General features: G+C 46.4%; 1 long non-coding RNA gene across 1 annotated transcript in view; it reads right to left on the bottom strand.

Annotated features, from left to right (window-relative positions):
• LOC138741790 (uncharacterized) overlaps positions 1-8516 on the bottom strand; it is a 31002-nt gene extending 22486 nt beyond the window's left edge. Inside the window, exon 1 of the long non-coding RNA XR_011343760.1 lies at positions 7951-8516. This is a non-coding gene — a long non-coding RNA (uncharacterized lncRNA). The remainder of the gene's footprint in view (positions 1-7950) is intronic.
• Between the last annotated feature and the right edge of the window lie 12771 nt (positions 8517-21287).

Genomic DNA, 21287 nt, shown 5'->3' with positions numbered 1-21287 from the left:
CCACTCAACACACTACTCAATACACCACCCCGCACACCACTCAACACACCACTCAATACACCACCCCGCACACCACTCAACACACCACTCAATACACCACCCCGCACACCACTCAACACACCACTCAATACACCACCCCGCACACCACTCAACACACCACTCAATACACCACCCCGCACACCACTCAACACACCACTCAATACACCACCCCAAACACCACTCAACACACCACTCAACACACCACCCCAAACACCACTCAACACAGCACCTGCACACCACTCAACACACCACTCAATACACCACCCCAAACACCACTCAACACAGCACCTGCACACCACTCAACACACCACTCAATACACCACCCCAAACACCACTCAACACAGCACCTGCACACCACTCAACACACCACTCAATACACCACCCCAAACACCACTCAACACAGCACCTGCACACCACTCAACACACCACTCAATACACCACCCCAAACACCACTCAACACACCACTCAACACAGCACCCGCACACCACTCAACACACCACTCAATACACCACCCCAAACACCACTCAACACAGCACCTGCACACCACTCAACACACCACTCAATACACCACCCCAAACACCACTCAACACAGCACCTGCACACCACTCAACACACCACTCAACACACCACTCAATACACCACCCCGCACACCACTCAACACACCACTCAATACACCACCCCGCACACCACTTAACACACCACTCAATACACCACCCCGCACACCACTCAACACACCACTCAATACACCACCCCAAACACCACTCAACACACCACTCAATACACCACCCCGCACACCACTCAACACACCACTCAACACACCACCCGCACACCACTCAACACACCACTCAATACACCACCCGCACACCACTCAACACACCACTCAATACACCACCCGCACACCACTCAACACAGCACCTGCACACCACTCAACACACCACTCAATACACCACCCCAAACACCACTCAACACACCACTCAATACACCTCCCGCACACCACTCAACACACCACTCAATACACCACCCCAAACACCACTCAACACACCACTCAATACACCACCCCGCACACCACTCAACACACCACTCAATACACCACCCCAAACACCACTCAACACAGCACCCGCACACCACTCAACACACCACTCAATACACCACCCCAAACACCACTCAACACAGCACCCGCACACCACTCAACACACCACTCAATACACCACCCCAAACACCACTCAACACAGCACCCGCACACCACTCAACACACCACTCAATACACCACCCCAAACACCACTCAACACACCACTCAACACAGCACCCGCACACCACTCAATACACCACTCAATACACCACCCCAAACACCACTCAACACAGCACCCGCACACCACTCAACACAGCACTCAATACACCACCCCAAACACCACTCAACAGAGCACCCGCACACCAATCAACACACCACTCAATACACCACCCCAAACACCACTCAACATACCACTCAACACAGCACCCGCACACCACTCAACACACCACTCAATACACCACCCCGCACACCACTCAACACACCACTCAACACACCACTCAATACACCACCCCGCACACCACTCAACACACCACTCAACACACCACTCAATACACCACCCCGCACACCACTCAACACACCACTCAATACACCACCCCGCACACCACTTAACACACCACTCAATACACCACCCCGCACACCACTCAACACACCACTCAATACACCACCCCAAACACCACTCAACACACCACTCAATACACCACCCCGCACACCACTCAACACACCACTCAACACACCACCCGCACACCACTCAACACACCACTCAATACACCACCCGCACACCACTCAACACAGCACCTGCACACCACTCAACACACCACTCAATACACCACCCCAAACACCACTCAACACACCACTCAATACACCACCCGCACACCACTCAACACACCACTCAATACACCACCCCAAACACCACTCAACACACCACTCAATACACCACCCCGCACACCACTCAACACACCACTCAATACACCACCCCAAACACCACTCAACACAGCACCCGCACACCACTCAACACACCACTCAATACACCACCCCAAACACCACTCAATACACCACCCCGCACACCACTCAACACACCACTCAATACACCACCCCAAACACCACTCAACACAGCACCCGCACACCACTCAACACACCACTCAATACACCACCCCAAACACCACTCAACACACCACTCAACACAGCACCCGCACACCACTCAATACACCACTCAATACACCACCCCAAACACCACTCAACACAGCACCCGCACACCACTCAACACACCACTCAATACACCACCCCAAACACCACTCAACAGAGCACCCGCACACCACTCAACACACCACTCAATACACCACCCCAAACACCACTCAACATACCACTCAACACAGCACCCGCACACCACTCAATACACCACTCAATACACCACCCCAAACACCACTCAACACAGCACCTGCACACCACTCAACACAGCACCTGCACACCACTCAACACACCACTCAATACACCACCCCAAACACCACTCAACACACCACTCAACACAGCACCCGCACACCACTCAACACACCACTCAATACACCACCCCAAACACCACTCAACACAGCACCCGCACACCACTCAACACACCACTCAATACACCACCCCAAACACCACTCAACATACCACTCAACACAGCACCCGCACACCACTCAACACACCACTCAATACACCACCCCAAACACCACTCAACACAGCACCTGCACACCACTCAACACAGCACCTGCACACCACTCAACACACCACTCAATACACAACCCCAAACACCACTCAACACACCACTCAACACAGCACACGCACACCACTCAACACACCACTCAATACACCACCCCGCTCACCACTCAACACACCACTCAATACACCACCCCGCACACCACTCAACATAGCACCTAACACACCACCCAACACACCACCCAACATAGCACCTAACACACCACCCAACACACCATCCCACACACCACGCCACACACCATCCTGCCCTGGACTATATTCTATCCCTTACAAAGGACTGAGGGCTTGACAAGGTTGATGTTAATTTGAGGCTTCCTCAGATGGGTGGGCAATTTCCTAACTGAAGGTCAGTCCCAGAGTAAATGGCCACCCATTCATGGCAGAGAAGAGAATAGATTTCTTAACAGGAAGGTGTGGAATTCTCTTGAATTCTTTGTTTAAGGGCCTGTGGTGGCTCAGCTGTTGAAGGTACCCAAGGGATAAGAGGTCCGTGTAGGAATGTGATGCGGAAATAAAGATAAGTCATGAGCTTATTGAATGGCGGTGTTCGTGTGAGGGGCTAAACTATTCACACCTGGTCCCATTCCTACAGTCTTACATCTAACATACACAGTACAGGCCCTTCCACCCACAGTGCTGTGCTGACCTAATAATCCACTCCAATGACTGTGAGAAATTTTCTACCCTCCATTTTGCTCAGCTCCATGAACCAATCTAACAACCTTTTAAAAGATCCTATTGTACCTGCCTCCACAATTGGTGCTGGCAGCATATTCCATGCACCCACTCCTCTTTGTGTGAAAAGCCTACCTCTTACATTCCCCTCCCCCTTACTGTTACGAGCCCAGAGGACCCCAAAACCCAACAGCAATACATATTCACCAAGACAAATGGTTACTTAAACAAAATTTACTTTTAAACATGAAAACAGAATCACACTTTAACTTATCAGTATTGACTTAACTCATCTAACTTAACCCCCTTCTAATTCTAAGCGCACGTGTATGTGATGTGTGTGCAAGTTCAGAAAAGTTCTTTAATTCACAGTCCAATCTCACTTTTCATTCCTCCAAGTTCACTGGTTGCAGGCAATTCTTATACTGTGCACAGAATTTAACATTTATAAAGTTCACCAGGCTTTGGTGCTTGAAAGGTAAATGGTTACCACTCAGGAAGGTTCTTGTGGGTTTTCAGAGAGAAATTTGTTGTACACTAGACACCCACAACTGAGTTCTTTTTAATCAGCCACTTCAGTGTCTTGCTGCCTCAGGGTTCTCTAGATGATAACCTCTTTCTTTCAGGTCACCATAGAGTTCCTTTTTGTTTTTCTTATTTCAAGTGAAACATTAGACAGCCAGTCCCCTCCTCTTGCATGAACCACAAAGGCTTTGATGAGGCTGAACTAACACAACCCGTCTTCCAAATGGGGTTTTCCACAAGCTTTCCAGCTTGTCCTGTTCCAGTCCCAGCTGCTGCTGCTGACTGTAAAACTGCAGAACTGATCTCTCTCTCTCTCTCTCTCACTCTCTCTGAGACAAAGCCCGTTTGACTCTCTCTGCTTGCAAAACCACATGACCCTCTTAGAACAGCAAGTTCCACTCCAGACGGTCTGTGGCTCTGACAAGTTCTTTCATCTATTGCCTTTTGTAACAGTACTCCATTAGTGAAGTCTCTTGGACACTCTCCAAATCTTTTGCAAAGGTTGTTGGCCCCAACATATCTAGCATGAGCAGAGCATCAGTATTTGAAATAAGATCTATTTTAAAATGTTTGTATGTGACCTACACTAAAAAAAACCAGCCCCAATTTATCTCCTAAAAACATATCTATAATTTGTCACAGTATTTACTCCCCAAGCACCTTGAATCTACAATCCCACATGACAGCCAATTTAGCCCTGGGAAAAAGCCTTGGGACATGCACACGATCAATGCCCCTCATCATGTTTTACTCTTCTAACAGGTCACCCCTCATCCTCTGTCACTCTAAGGAAGACCAAGTTCACTCAACCTGTCCTTATAAAGCCTGCTCTCCAAGTACAAGGCATCCTTGTAAATCTCCCCATGCTCCCTCTTTATAGCTTCCACATCTTTCCTGTAATGAGGGGACCAGAACTGAATACAGGACTGCAGGTAATGTCTAACAAAGGTCCTGTTTAGCTGCAACATTACTTCATGGTTCTTGAACTCCATCCCACAGGTAATGGCCCCTTCGACCTCCCATCGCTCCTTTCCTCTGCTCTACCGGCAATCTTGTAATTCTGTGGATCTGTCAGTTACTGACTTTTTAAACCTCTTGACAGCTTTTCTTTTCTTTTTAACTAGATTTTCTAAGGTATGGTTGGTGTAGTGGTTAGTGCCATGCGAATGATTGGGACCAGACCTGGGTTTGAATCCCGCACTGTCTGTAAGGAGTTTTTAAGTTCTCCCTGGGTCTGAGTGGGTTTTCTCTGGGGGCTCAAGTTTACTCCATCTGTTCAAATCCTACTGTGTTGGTGAATAGGGTGTAATTGGGTAGCATGGGCCAAATTGGCCTGTTATAGTGCCTGTTTGTCTAATTGAAAAAAAACTTTATACGCCATGGTTTTTTCACCCTACCATCTTTACCCAGCCTCAGTGGAATCTACTTGTAAATTTCTGCTGTACATTTCCCCGAGTACCTCTACTCCCAATTTATGCTCCCAAACGCCTGCCTAATAGGAGAGGTATTGAGGAGCAGGCAGTGTTGAGGAAATGGGGAGGCTGAAAATAAACTGAGATTCAGAGAATGGGCAGAGAAGAGGTAAACAAAATGCAATTTTGGGAATTGTACGGTCATGTACTTGGGTGGAAGGAATAAACGGGCAGGCGATTTTCTAAATGGGGAGAAAATGGAAGATTCCCAGATACAAAGGGACCTGGGAGTCCTTGTGCAGGATAGTCTGGAGGTTGAGTCGTAGGTGAAGACGGCAAATGCAATGCTAGTATTCATTTCAAGAGGAAGAGACTATAAGAGCAGGGATGTGATATTGAGGCATTAAAAAGCACTGGTGAGATCTCAAATGGAGCGTTGTGAGCAGTTTTGGGCTCCTCAATTAAGAAAGGAGATGCTGTTATCAGAGAAGGTTCAGAGGAGATTCAGAAAGTTGATTCCGGAAATGATGAGTATTTGACAGCTTTTGGTCTGTATTCATGGAGTATAGGAGAATGAGGGGGGATCTCATTGAAACATTTTGAAATGTTGAAAAGCGCGAACAGAGTTGATGTAGAAAGGCTGTTTCCCATGGTGGGAGAGTCTAGGATTGAAGGGGATCCACTTAGAACAGAGATGCGGAGAAATTTCTTCAGGCAAAGGGTGGTAAATCTGTGGAATTTGTTGCCACAAGTGGTTGTGGAGACCAGGTCATCGGGTGTATTTAAGGCAGAGGTTGATAGGGTCTTGATAAGCCAGGGCATCAAGAGTTATGGGGAGAAGGTCGGGCAGTGGAGCTGGGTGGGAAAATGGATCAGCTCATGGTTAAATGGCGGGGCAGATTCGATGGGCTGAATAGCCTATTCCTGCTCCTATGTCTTTTGGGTCTTAAGTATTCCCTATGCCATGGATGCTCTGTGATTAGTAAGGGGTTGCTTAAGGTGGTATGTGGGTGGAAAGAAAAAGTTTGAAAACCACTGTTTTAATCATATCCAATTGACTCGTTATGTGCACGGTTTCAGAACTCCAAAGGAAATGGGCCAATGACAATTTTTCTCAAGCAAAATATTTCAGTAACAATTGGAACTAGAGCAATGGTTCTCAACCTGATCCCCCCAGAGGACCATTAATATACTCTGTTCGAGGTAGATAGCCACCTCTATCACTTCCTCCGGGTCCCTTTCAGCATCCACAAACAGGGTGTCCGTCTTCTAGCAGGAGATGGGCCGCATGGTGGACCATTACGATCTACAGGCCACCTTCCAATATCTAGATAACGTTACTAACTGTGGCCATGACCTGCAGGATCATGATGCGAATTTCTGCAAGTTCCTCCAGGCAGCAAAATGCATGAATCTCACTTATAACAAGGATAAATATGTGTTTCGGACAGCACGGCTAACCATACTTGGCTGCGTGGTCAAGAATGGCATCATTGGTCTCAACCCTGATGACATGCGTCTGCTGATGGAGCTACCCCTCTCACATACCCTCAATGCTCTGAAGGGATGCCTCAGGTTCTTCTCATTCTACGGTCAATTGGTCCCCAACTATGCGGAAAAGATACGCAAAGCCATGTCAATGTCAAAGCCACGTTTCCTCTGCCAGCAGAAACCCAAGTTGCATTCAACAGTATCAAAGATGACATCGCCAAGGCAACCATGAATGCCATAGATGAGTCCACACTGTTCAAAGTGGGGAGCAATGCATCTGACTTTACCCTGGCTGCCACACTCAACCAAGCAAGCAGGACCATCACCTTCTTCTCACGAACCTTCTAAGGCCCTGAAATTTGCCACTCCTCCATCGAGAAGGAGACCCAGGCCATCGTGGAGGCTGTACGGCACTGGAGGCACTACCTCACCAGGGAATGGTTCACAGATCAGCGAGCGGTCGCATTCATGTTTAATAATAAGCAAAGGGGAATAATCAAGAATGATAAGATCCTCAGGTGGAGAATCTTACAATTATGACATTTTCTACCGACTCGGAAAACTTAACAAGTCTCCAGATGCTCTTTCCCAAGGAACAATGACCTTTATCCACTTTATCAGATCTCAGAATCCACCATACTCCATCAAGGAAGTCCAGACAATGACTAAAAACCGTCAAGTCTGCGCTGAATGCAAACCTCAATCTACCGGCCAGACAAAGTGCATGTGATCAAAGCTACCCACCCCCCACCCCAACTTTGTGCACCTCAGCATTGATTTCCTGGGTCTCCTCGCCTCCTCCAACTGGAATGCCTACTTCCTTATGATCATCGATGAATACCCCCATTTCCCCTTCATCATACCCTGCCCAAACATGACCATGGCCACAGTTATCAAGCCTCTCATAATATATACACAGTCTTTGGGTATCCTGGCTTCATCCACAGTGACCAAGGGACATCATTCATGAGTGATGAGCTGAGGCAGTACCTGTTGGCCAGGGGCATCACCACGAGCAGGACCACCAGCTGCAATCCTCAGGGTAATGGGAGAACACCACAGTATAGAAGACCATCCTCTTGGCACTGAGGTCATAGGGTCTCCTCATCTCCCAATGGCAGGAAATCCTCTCAGACACACTCCACTCTGGTCATTTTTATGTATGGCCACCAACAACACTCCTCATGAACGGATGCTTGCTTTCCCTAGAAAGTCTGCATCAGGGACTATGCTGCCCACCTGGCTGACCTCCCGAGGACCGGTCCTGCTATGGAAGCCTTACAGGCAATCTAAGATTGACCCATTGGTTGAGATGGTCCGCCTTCTTCACGCAAACCCCCAGTATGGCCACACTGCCTTCCCTGATGGGCGTGAAGGTGCGGTCTCGATCTGGGACCTTACTCCACGGGGGGCCTCCCCGACCACCACTGACTTTCAACAGATATCTCCTCCTACTTCAACCTTAGGGGTCCCAGAACCTGCAGTTGACCACCCCCTACCCCTGGCTACTGTTGTTTCCATTGATGTACCAGCTCCACACTCCATCACTAGCCAACCTATCCCCACTTCTCAACAAACTGTTAACAGGCCAAACTCGCAAGCTGCTCAGGTTGCTATGGCAGTGCCCCAACAATTGCCATGTCACTCACTGTGGCAGATGAGACCCCCTGATAGACTTAACCTGTAAAATGTATATATGTATCATTATTTCACCTTCTCCTTTTTCTCAGCCCCACAGGACTCTTCTTAAAAGGAGGGGTGCATGTGGTAAACCACTGCTGTGCCATGATTGGTTGCTGCTGGTTGGATATCACCAATTCAAACCCTCTCCAAAAGCTCTATCAAACCTGCCCACCAGGATATTGGACCCTCTCAAATTCAGGTGCATCTTGTCTTTTTTGTACAGGTCACACCTTCCCTAGAGGAGATCCCAATGATCCACAAACCTGAACCCCTGGCCCCTGTACCAATTCCTCAGCCACACATTCATCTGTCACATCATCCTATTCATGCCCTCACTAATGCGTGGCACAGGCACCAACCCAGAGATGACCACCCTTGAGGTCCTGGTCTCTAACTTCCTTCCCATCTTCCTATGTTCATCCGTCAGGACCTCAAGAAGGGCTCAAGCCTAAGATGTCGATTATGCATTTTTACCTTTGCTCTATAATGGACACTGTTTGACCAGCTGAGTTACTCCAGCTTTGTATGTTTTTACTTCAACCATGGTGTCTGTGGATTTTCATGTTTTACATGTAACATGGCTGCTCACCCTCCATTCCTTAAGGGCGTGGAATTCTTGAACCCTCTCCACACCTTCACCTCATGGGCTCCATCAGCATGTGCACCATATAGTCTGTGAATGAGTGGAAACAGGTCTTCAGTGGACAACCTCTCTGATGATGACATTGCTCTCTGTAAACTGTTTCTGCTGCATGAATCAATGCATCTCTGTGTGAGCCATGAGTTTTCCAGCACCTCAACTGTGAGGTTCTATCCTGCACTGTCAGATCTTAGAAATATAAAATACTTTAATGTCTATTCTCATATAATTCTCACTGAATTAATTACAAATCACATCACGGGATTCTTTATTACTGAGGAAGTAGAGTGGACATGCTTTCTTCACGCTGCCATTAGTGTGTTGGGTCCAGGAAAAGTCCTCTGAGATAGTGACTCCCAGGAATTTAAATTTGCTCACCCTCTCCCCCTCTGATCCCCCAATGATCACTGGACCATGCACCTCTGGCTTTCCCTTCCTGAAGTCAACGATCAGCTCCTTAGCTTTGGTGACATTGAGTGCAAGGTTATTGTTAATGCACCATTCAGCCAAGTTTCCAATCTCCATCCTGTACACTGTCTGTTGTGGGTCACATTATGTGAACAGTGTCTGTGATGTATGGTGGATGATGAAACGCATTTTAATTCGATATGTAATACTGTATAATAGAGAGGCAGTAATGATCACAGGTTCTCGCAGTTTTTTTTGGCCACATGTAAATAGTGGTTTTTAGTTGTAGCTCTGTGTGTTGTTCTGTGCCTTGTAAAGTTATAGTTTTAAAGTCTGTATGTTAAAAAAAAAACAGTGACTGCGAATGGACTCGCCACACAAGATATAGCCCGAGAGCAGGCTTGGTCTCCTGCTCTGTTCCCTATGATCTCTGCCTGTGGAAAACCTGTCTGATCTGAGTCTAAGTCTGGCCAGGCCAGGCTTCTTTTAGAACGTGCTGCAGATGACTTAGTGCTCACAATTCTCACAACCAGGATGGCGTGATTGGTCCTGTTATTTCACTGGGTGAAGGCAGTTCATTGCTAAAGTTCCAGCTGGTCACAGGGGCCTTCCAATGCAACTGGCTTGGTAGTATTGTTAGATCCTGTGTCATGTATTCTTGTGCTGAAGGGAAGGTGAGCAGGGTGTTGCGTGTAGGGTTGCACTTAGTTGGTGAAAGACATATTTTCCTGGCAGCTGCACAGACCACAGGTGCCTTCTGTATTTAAAGCTGGCATGAGGAATTCATTCATGGTGGCACAAGGGAGAGGACATTAAGGAGTATTGTTGGGCTAAATTAAGAGCTGGTCCCAGTTAATTGTAACGTGCCTCCGTCACTAATTGCATCGAAGCAATGCATTGCAAAACCAGCTGATGTGTTTTTCCAAATACTTGTTCACCATGTTATTCATCTATTCCGCTCAATGTGGCCCAACTCCAAGCTTTGAGTGTGGTCCAGTGGACCTCCCTCAGTCCAGCCAGCCACACGACTGCCAGTGTGGTACGACCTCTCAGTCCAGTTTGTTCCTTTACTGTGGCTTGGTTTGTCAAGTGTGGAGGACTCGGAGATCTCAGTCCCTTCACTGTGACCTGCTCTCAGCTACTCAGTGTGGTTAGGCACAGGCAGGGCTCTGGCTGTGTTCCCAAAGTCCTTTTTTTTTGCTATAGCCTTTTTTTCCCCCTTTCACAGAAGTGATTACAAGAAATCACATTAGTACAGTATTACATTATAGCCGTAATTCAGTTACACATTATATACAATTGAATTATAATACGGTCAACATCCAGAATGCACTCAAGCCTTTGGTGCGGTCTGGTCAAAGTCTGTGGCCATGAGCTAGGCCGAAATCCAAGCTGCTCCTTCTCGACACTGAGAGCTCAGTGGGATCCCAGTCTGTTTGAATTCATCAAGCCAAAGTGTGCTGCTTTACCACGATGAGTTACAAACCATCCCATGAACGGGCACCATGGTTACCCTCTCAGTCAACCCATAAACATTTTCACATCATCCCCATGGCTGCACCAATACTGGGTATTGTGAGGGTGTCTGTTACATTCCTGAGGGCAGTGGAATGACCAATAATAATTGGGAATGTTGGGACGGGTGGTGAAGAACATTGGTTAACGTGTTGTCGTGGCTGGAGCCCTGAGAGAAAGGCTCACAAAAAACCTTCTCAAAATGCTAAAAGTAGATTTGCACTAAATTCGGAGAGCTGTGAGCAAATAATTGGAAGACAGACAAACCCAACTCTATGTTTCATTGCCAAAGGAACAATGTTATGACATGACAGTTTTCAATTACAGGTTATGAGTGATACATCAGCGGGAAATTAAAGAACTAAATATCTGTAGCTCAGCCATTCAGCCAACACAATGTCTCAAAAAAACTCCTGTGTGGGGCTGGCTCCGCTCCAGAGACACAATTAGCATTTTTAAAATTTTCTAAGAAAACATATTAGGGGCACGCATTCAGTTTCCAAATGAATTAAATAAGAGACATCTAAAATCGGATTGTGATGTTAAAGCAAATTTATTTTTTAAGTAAAGCGATCTGTTAACAGCTGTTGGAAATTCCCATCTGCGTTGGAGGACAGTGCAGTGAGAACAATGGAGCCAATTGTGACAATGCCCTGTAAAACTAAGAACAGGGTGCAGGCTACCTCCTGCAATGCTGACCACACAGCTCCTCTCGGATGTAGGTCAGGCTCCTCTCTCTTCGTCAGACTTTGGACATTCTGAAGCAGTTATCTGGAGGTTTGAGAATACTCTCATATTTAGAAAGGGCTGCCCCACAGTTCTGAAACATCATAACCCAGTGAATTCAACGTCCCTCATGGAGAATGAGATTAAAACAGGCATCTGCTGATGGGCCAGAAACAACGGGCCGTGACTAAAAGGTTTCAGAAACCCTGGACTGACCTTCCATAGCTCACCAATATTCCTCAAAGTAGATTCGGTTTAAATTTACATTTAAATTTAGACATACCACAGGCCATTTCAGCCCACAAGTTCGTGCTGCCCAATGACAACCCATTAACTGACACCCCCGGTTCGTTTTGAAAGATGGGAGGAAACTGGAGCCCCCGGGGAAAACCCATGCGGACACGGGGAGAACGTACAAACTCCTTACAGACAGCGTGGGATTCGAACCCTGGTCCCTATCGCTGGCACTGTAAAGGCGCTGTGCTAACTGTTACACCAACCATGCCTTTTATGTGATGTTTACAAGGTGCCCATATAATACGGGTTAATGATCTGATTAAAGTTAGGTGTTCTTCATCAAATTAATTATGGAAATTAATTATGGGTGAATTTTTTGGAAGCATTCGGTAAAGTTCCATGAAGGAAATGTGAGCGAGTTGCAGGGGCTGTGGTTCATGAAGGCAAGAGGTAGGACATGAAGTAATGACACGAATTCTGTGGTGAAATGTGTACCATACTATCTCATCACTATCCTGCAAGTAGCAATGCTATCCCAACAAACCCCCCTGCCAACATCTCCTCATCCCCTCACTCACCATGCCACCCCCATTCCCTTGCCCAGATCATCCATTCCCAACCACTCCACTGCTCCCTCTGACACTACCCTGAACTCTTCACATTCTGTCATGACGGTCTCCAACAGGAAGGCATCGATATTGGCCTCCAATTTCCAGCAACCTCCCCCTCCCCCCCACACTGCTCACTTCCCATTATCTCCAGCTCCACACTCTTACCTTCCTTCCATCAGCTCTCTGTCCCCTTTTCCATCACCTCTCAGCCCTTCCTTCCATCAACTCTCTGTCCCCTTTCCCATCATCTCTCAGCTCCTTCTTCCCTTTCACACCTGAGCTAAAACACAAAGTGCTGGAGAAGCTCAGCAGGTCAAACCATGTCCTTTATGTAGTCAAGGCAAAGATATGTAACCGACGTTTCGGGCTTGAGCCCTTCATCAAGGTATGAAAGAATGCCAGCCAAAAGGTAGGGGGGAAAGGAGGGGGGCAGTGGAAAGGCAGGAGATGATGGGTGGAGAAAGGAGGGAGGGGACTGCAGCGATCAGAGGGAGGAAGGATGGCTGGGTGGGAGGAGAGAACTGGAAAGAGGAAAGTGGGAGGGAAAAGATGAGCAAATTTAGTAGAAAGCTGAAAAGTCAATGTTAAGGCCATCTGGCTGGAGGGTGCCCAGATGGGAAATAAGGTGTTGTTCCTCCAATCTGTGGGTGGTCAGGGTGGGATAATACATAAGGCCATGGACAGAAATGTGAGCATGGGAGTGTGGTTCAGAATTGAAATGGTTGGCTACTGGGAGGTCGCTGAGGTTGCGAATGGAGAGGAGGTGCTCAGGGAAGCGATCTCCCAGTCTGCGACTGGTCTCTTTGATGTAGAGAAGGCCACAAAGGGAGCAGTAAATCAGTCCTGTGGATATGTTGCTTCACTTGAAAGGGCAGTTTGGGGCCCGGACTGTGGTGAGGGAGGAGGTGTGGGTGCAAGTGTGGCACCTCATGTGGGCACAGGGGAAGGTGTCGGGGGGGGGGGGGGAATGGATGGGGAGGGATGAGCGCACAAGGAAATCATGGAGAGAACGGTCCCTGGGGAAGGCAGAGAGGGGTGGAGAGGGAAAAATGTGTCTGGTGGTGGGGTCTGGTAGCAAGTGCCATAAATTCCAGCGGATAATGTGTTGAATGCAGAGGCTGTGTCTGTCTTCTTCCACAAACATGGCTACCCCTCCACCATTATCAACTCAGCCCTCACCCACATCTTCTCCATTTCCTGCTCATCTGCCCTGGACCCCTCTGCTCCCAGATGCAATAAACATAGAATCCCCCTCATTCTCACCTACCAGCTCACCAGTCTCCGCATCCAACACATCTACAGATTTTCGTGATTTACTTCTACTTAGAGCTGTGCAGTTAGCATCAGTGGTTAGCTCAATGCTATTACCGTGACTGCGGCCCGGGTTCAAACTGCCGTTGCCTGGAAGATGTTTGTACATTCTCCCTGAATATGTGTGTGTTTCCTCCAGGTACTCCAGTTTCCTCCCACCCTCCAAAATGTTTGGAACTGTAGATTAATTGGGTATAAATGGCCGGAATCATTAACTATTGTGATGTAAATAAAAATTGCAAAGTTTACATTACCATACAGGGATGGTGGTGGAACCTGAAACATTTGGGGCATTTAAATGACTCTAAAACAGTAAATAGAAGGAAGAAAAATAGAAGGTTGTGGGGTATGGAGCATTTAAGCTTTTTTAAGGAACATATGGTTCAATCTGTCCATCCCATTTCTGTGGATAACTCATGGTTTACATCTTGCAGTGTCGCCTCTGTATTTCTGGTCATGACGATTTCTGCAGACACTAGTCACTGACACTCCCACACCTGCCTCATGAAGAGTGTTTCTGATCTGTCAGACAGGCACTTGGGGATTTTTCTTTGTTCATCCACAGTGGGAGGTCTTCCTTGGCCTACCAGTCCCTTTGCAATTACTGAGCTCATCAGTACGCTATTTGTTCTATGTTCAATGTACCTCCCCGCACTACACCATACTTCCCTGCACTACACAGTACCTCCCCACACGACACGGTACCACCCTGCACTACACCGTACCTGCTACACTACATTGTTCCTCCCCGCACTACACGGTACCACCCTGCACTATACCGTACCTCCCTACAATACACCGTACCACCCTGCACTACACCGTACCTCCCTACACTACATTGTTCCTCCCCACACTACATGGTACCACCCTGCACTACACCGTACCTCCCTGCAATACAACGTACCTCCCTGCACTACAACATACCACCCTACTCTACACCGTACCTTTCTACATTACACCGTATCTCCCTACAATACACATTACTTCCCTGCATTATACCATACCTCCTTGCACTACATCGTATCTCCCTGCACTACATCGTTCCTCATGGCATTACATGTAACCATGATCCACTACACAGTACCTCCCTGCATTACACTGTTCCTCCCTACACTACACTGTACCTCCCTATACTACACCGTACATCCCTGTAATACGCCGTACTTCCCTGCACTACATCATACATCCTGACATTACATCTAACCACAATCTACTACACTGTACCTCCCTGCACTACACCGTATCTCCCTACAATACATCGTACCTCCCAGCACTACATCGTATCTCCCTGCACTACATTGTATCTCCTTGCATTACACGGTTCCTCCCTGAACTACATCGTACTTCCCTGCACTACACGGTACCTCCCTGCACTACACCGTACCTCCCTACAATACACCGTTCCTCCCTGCACTACATCGTATCTCCCTGCACTGCGTTGTTCCTCCTGGCATTACATCTAACCACGATCCACTACACAGTACCTCCCTGTATTACACCATTCCTCCCTGCACTACATCATACCTCCCTGCACTACACCGTATCTCCCTACAATACATCGTACCTCCCAGCACTACATCGTATCTCCCTGCACTACATTGTATCTCCTTGCATTACACGGTTCCTCCCTGAACTACATCGTACTTCCCTGCACTACACGGTACCTCCCTGCACTACACCGTACCTCCCTACAATACACTGTTCCTCCCTGCACTACATCGTATCTCCCTGCACTGCGTTGTTCCTCCTGGCATTACATCTAACCACGATCCACTACACAGTACCTCCCTGTATTACACCATTCCTCCCTGCACTACATCATACCTCCCTGCACTACACCGTACCTCCCTACATTACACTGTACCTTCCTAAACTACACCATACCACCCTGCACTACACCGTATCTCCCTGCAATACATCATACCTCCCTGCACTACAACATACCACCCTACTCTACACCGTACCTCCCTACATTACACTGTATCTCCCTACAATACACTATACTTCCCTGCATTACACCATACCTCCTTCCACTACACCGTATCTCCCTGCACTACACAGTATCTCCCTGCACTATACTGTACCTCCCTGCACTACACCATATCTCCCTGCACTACACCATATCTCCCTGCACTACACCGTACCTCCCTACACTACACCCTAACACCCTGCATAACATTGTATCTCCTACACTACACCATACCACCCTATACTACACCATTCCACTCCATACTATACCATACCTTCCTGTACTACACTGTACCAGATGCACAACACCGTACCATCCTCTTCTACACCGTACCTCTCTAAACTACACTATTCTACCCTGTTTACACTGTACCTCCCCACACTACACTGTACGATTTATGGGAGACATGCAGAAGGTCATGAGGCATTGGATCCACAGAATCTGGCTGTGTGGATTCAGAATTGGCTTGTCTGTAGAAAGCAGAGGGTAGTAGTGGATGGAAAGATTCTGTATGGAGACTTGTGCCTAGTGGAGCACTGCAGGGATCTGTCCTGTCTCTTTGTGGTTTATATATATGACCTGGATGAAAAAATTGAGTGGTGAGTTGGTAAGTTTGCAGATAATACAAAGGTTGGAGATGTTGTAGATGGTGTTGAAGGTTGTCATAGGTGACAACAGGATATGGACAAAATGCAAAATTTGGCGGAATAGTGGCAGATGGAGTTCAATCCAGATAAGTGTGAGGTGATAAATTTTGAAAGGTCAAACTTGAAGGCAGAGTACAAGGTTAATTGAAAAATACTTAACAGTGTGGAAGAACAGAGGGACCTTGAGGTCCAAATCCATAGATCTCTCAAGGTACCGCGCAGGTTGACAGGATCGTAAAAGTCTATGGTATGCAGGACTTCGTTAGTCAGGAGATTGATTTCAGGAGTCATGAGGTAATGTTGAAGGTCTATAAATCTCTGGTGAGACCACATTTAGAGTATTGTGTTCAGTCTGGTCACCTTATTACAGGAAGGATGTGGAAGCAATGGAGGGGGTGCAGGATGTGGGCTAGAATGGAAATATGTATTTTTGTTTTCATTTAAATTTAGATATACAGCATGGTAACAGGTCATTTCAGCCCATGAGCTTGTTCCGCCCAATTTACACCCAATTACCTTATACTCCCAGTGGGAAGAAAATGGAGCCTGCGGGGAAAACCCATGCAAACCTGGGGAGAACGTACAAACTCCATACAGACAGCACGGGATTCAAACCCCGGTCCTGATCACTTACGCTGTAAAAGCGTTGTGCTAACTGCCACACCAACTGTGCTGCCCTGACTGTATGAAGCAAGGTTAGCAGAGCTGGGACCATTCTCTTTGGAGCAAAGAAGGATGAGATGTGATTTAATAGAGGTCTTCAGGATTCTGAAAGGCATAGATAAGGTTGACAGTCATCACCTGTTTCCCAGGGTAGGAATAATAAACACCAGTGGACATCTGTACAAAGTAAAGGGAGGAAAGTTTAAGGGAGACGTCAGGGGTAGGTTTTGTACACAGAGGGTAGTGGAGTGGGGGTGGAGGCTGGAACATTATGGGCATTTAAGGGACTTTAGACATGCACATGGATGAATTAAAAATAGAGGTTGTGCCATTCCACCCTGCACTTCATTCATTTCCCCTCTTCCTGCTTCACTCCAGCCTCAATTCAGCCAAAGAGCAATGAGGAAGCATACAGGAGGGAGATAGATCAATTAGCTGAATGATATCACAACAACCTTGTGATCAATGTCAGGAAAACTAAGGAGATGATTGAAAACTTCAAGAGGGAGAAATCAGGAGAACACGACCCAGTCTCATCGAGGGGTCAGCAGTGAAAAGGGTGAAGAACTTCAAATTCCTGGATGTCAACATCACTGAGAATCTGTGCTGGGGCCTCCACATTGCTGTAATCATGAAGAAGGCTCGCCAGCAGCTATGCTTCATGTGGAGTTTGAGGAGATTTGCTATGTCACCAAATTTCTCCAGGTGGAGAGCATTCTGACTGATTGCATCACAATCTAGTATGCAGGCATCAATGCACAGGACAGGAAAAGACTGCAGAAAGTTGTGAACTAGATCAGCACTTTCGCAGGCATTCATCTCCACTCCATCGAAGACATCTACATGAGGTGGTGTCTTAGGATAGCAGCCTCTGTCCTCAAAGACAGGCCATGCCCTCTTCACTCTGCTACCATCAAAGAAAAGGTACAGGAGCCTGAAGTCGAACACTCAACGGCACAAGGACAGCTTCTTCTCCGCTGCCGTCAGATCCCTGAATAGATAGAGAACCACAGATATTACTTCACTTTCTCTTTTTTTCCATCATTTATTTTAAATGTAATTTATTGCAAAATTTGCCTCTGTGATGCTGCCACAAAACAACACATTTCATGACATGTTCACGATAATAAATTCTGATTCTAATTCTCTTCATTTTTGCTCCCTCATAAACTCAATTAATCTTGCCTTAAATGCACCTCTGATTCTGAACCACGCCTCCCCAGTTAGCAAAGGTTCCTAAAAGCCTCTTCGTTGCATGAAACTTTAAAGAACAAAAGTGGCAAGGTCTATCAGTAAGACAAGAAGCTCATCACTCTCCTTACTGACAGAGTGCCATGAATCAAAGGCAAACTAGACGTGGTGACAAGTTGTAAAACATACAGGTCAGTCACCCACTGACCATTGGCGACAGATTGAAAAGCACAGGTGCTCAAGAGTTCCTTTTCCATTTAAAAAAAAACCATTTAATTCACAATCACTTTCTTATCAACCCAATCAAAAAGACTATGAATTGTTTCTGTAACAATTAACTGTGAATATTCGCTAACTGCAGGAGCCTTGTGCCAGAAAGATAGTTGCTTCATACGACTCATTGGTGACCAGAATTGCACTAAACAATGAAGATTTTTACTTCTTCAACACATTTGCATCTATTTTATGGATTCTAGGTCGCTGATCATAAAAATCAACTTGAAACTTTCCTATCATGTGCTATTTTTTCGATATAGCCTATTTTTGTGATTGACGACATGCTTCAAGCATTCAAATCCATGAAGTGCAACATGCTGCTGAAAATTCATTTTCTGCGCTCGCATTAGGACGTCTTCCCTGCTGAGCTTTTGGTGTTGTCAGTGATGGACATGGCAGAAGATTGCACCAGGACATTGCGACCATGGAAAAGTGGTATCAGGGCAATTGGAATCCATCAATGCTGGCTGACTATTGTTGGACACTGACATGAGAGGCATCAGATGCTGAGTTCAAAGGAAAATCAGTGGCAAAAGATTTTTAGATAAGTTCATCTTGTCATGGTCATGTACTTATGTGGGTTGGGTGTAGAGCTGTTGTGACGTATTTGGGCGACACGTGAGAGAAGTAACACACATGCATGGGTCAGAATGGGGGAATGCAGACAGTATGATGGACCTTGCACATGCGCAGGGTCACAGGAGGAAGAGATTAGGAGCTTCGCGGTCACCTGCGTGGTGGAGAGCCAATGAAAATGGCAGCGGGGGTGACTTAGGTGAGAGGTGTTTTATGGGAAGAAGAAGAGCCATGCTCTGGAGGAGAATAAAGAAGGCTGATTCTGTTTTTGGGGTGAAGAAAGAATGAGGGAGTTCCTTTAATTGTATGGGTGTCACACAACTTACAGTCCCTACAAACTAACTCAGTGTGTCAGCATCATTATGCAATTAAATTCAATAAAAGTTAATATTCCTCCAACATCCTACTTGATACAGCAAATCTGAAATTATTTTTGCATTCAGTTTGAAATTATCTATCAGAATCCCTAATTTTTTTTCAGGAAGCAAACCCTTTGAAAAAAATTGTTGTCCAATGTTATCTAGATAGAATTCATCTCCAAATTGGACACCAACAAGTATCAACGTTGAGTTCAAATCTGCCTTTACCAATCATACTCGGGCTTTTCCAGATGAAAACAACAGAGAACATTGCAGGCACTTCAGCCCACAATGCTGTGCCCACCTATGGAAACCTACTCCATAACATCTCGTTTTTCCCTCCCTACCACCTATCACCTATTTTTCTTGCCATCTTATTTGATATTTTCTGACCGTTACACCACCAGAATTTGGGATTCTCCAGTCATCTTGTGGTTTCGCTAGCACCTCCACATCCAATTTGCAACAAGTAGTCTGATGACCTAACCAGTGTTCCATGTTTTTATTTCATCTGTCCTATCTTCTTTTTAATTCTTTTCAGCTAGAAATGAAGGCCCATGTTTGCATTGTTTAGAATCTTAGAGCCCACCTCATTCAGGTTGACTTATTTGGCAAACTGGGCTAGTCCCATTTGGTCCATGTACTTCTTAACACTTCCTGCACAGGTATCTGCCCAGTTGTCTTTTCAACATCATAATTCTCCCTGCTGGTGTTGTTTTATTTGGCAGCTTACTGATTACTATCTGAATGAAAAAGTTGCCTCTCAGGTCTCTCTGCAGTCTTGCCCCTCTCACAAACCCCCCCCCCCCCTTAGTTCTAGAAGCGACTTGTTGAAAAGACAGAGAGCATTCATCTTATCCATATGCGGATAAGACAGAGAGCATTCATCTTATCCATATGCGGCATTTTATAAGCTTCGAAACTGGCTGTGTTGGGTAAGGCCATTCTCAGCCTCCCACTACAAAGCTAGTTTCAATTTCATTGTCTGCTGTGGGACAGTCCATGTAGATGGCATCCACTGCCTGACCTTCTAGTCGTTCTCCAGGTCACTAACTTGGATTGACACTTTTAGTAAATGGTAACCCAAGGTCACTTTGCCCCAATTAAAACTTAATTTTCTAAAAATTAAATTGCCTCATTTGCTCTGCAAATTGCACCACCATGCTCGTCTGAATTGAAAATAAATGATCTGTGACTGAAGTCTCCTGGAAATATTCATATTTCCCCTACACTTCTCAATGTGGCGCTGTGTCCCAATTGTGAACATTTCCTTTTAATTCCTGAACCTAATTCAATTCTTGGGTTTTTTTTTAGGTTTTTGTTCTCAATGCAACATTGTTCTTAACACCATTTTTAATATTAGATGTGATTTGTTAATACTTTCATTTATTATCATGTATCTATGTAAGATTCACTTGATGAACCCAACAAAAATATTGAAAAAGAATTCTTGAACCTAAGAAAGATAAACGAAGGAGCTACAGTTCCTGCCTTCAACTCTATTTTCAACTTGCA

This window comes from Narcine bancroftii, chromosome 8 (assembly GCF_036971445.1).
Source record: "Narcine bancroftii isolate sNarBan1 chromosome 8, sNarBan1.hap1, whole genome shotgun sequence".
NCBI classification, from domain to species: Eukaryota; Metazoa; Chordata; class Chondrichthyes; order Torpediniformes; family Narcinidae; genus Narcine; species Narcine bancroftii.
This window is presented reverse-complemented; position numbering and strand designations above follow the sequence as displayed.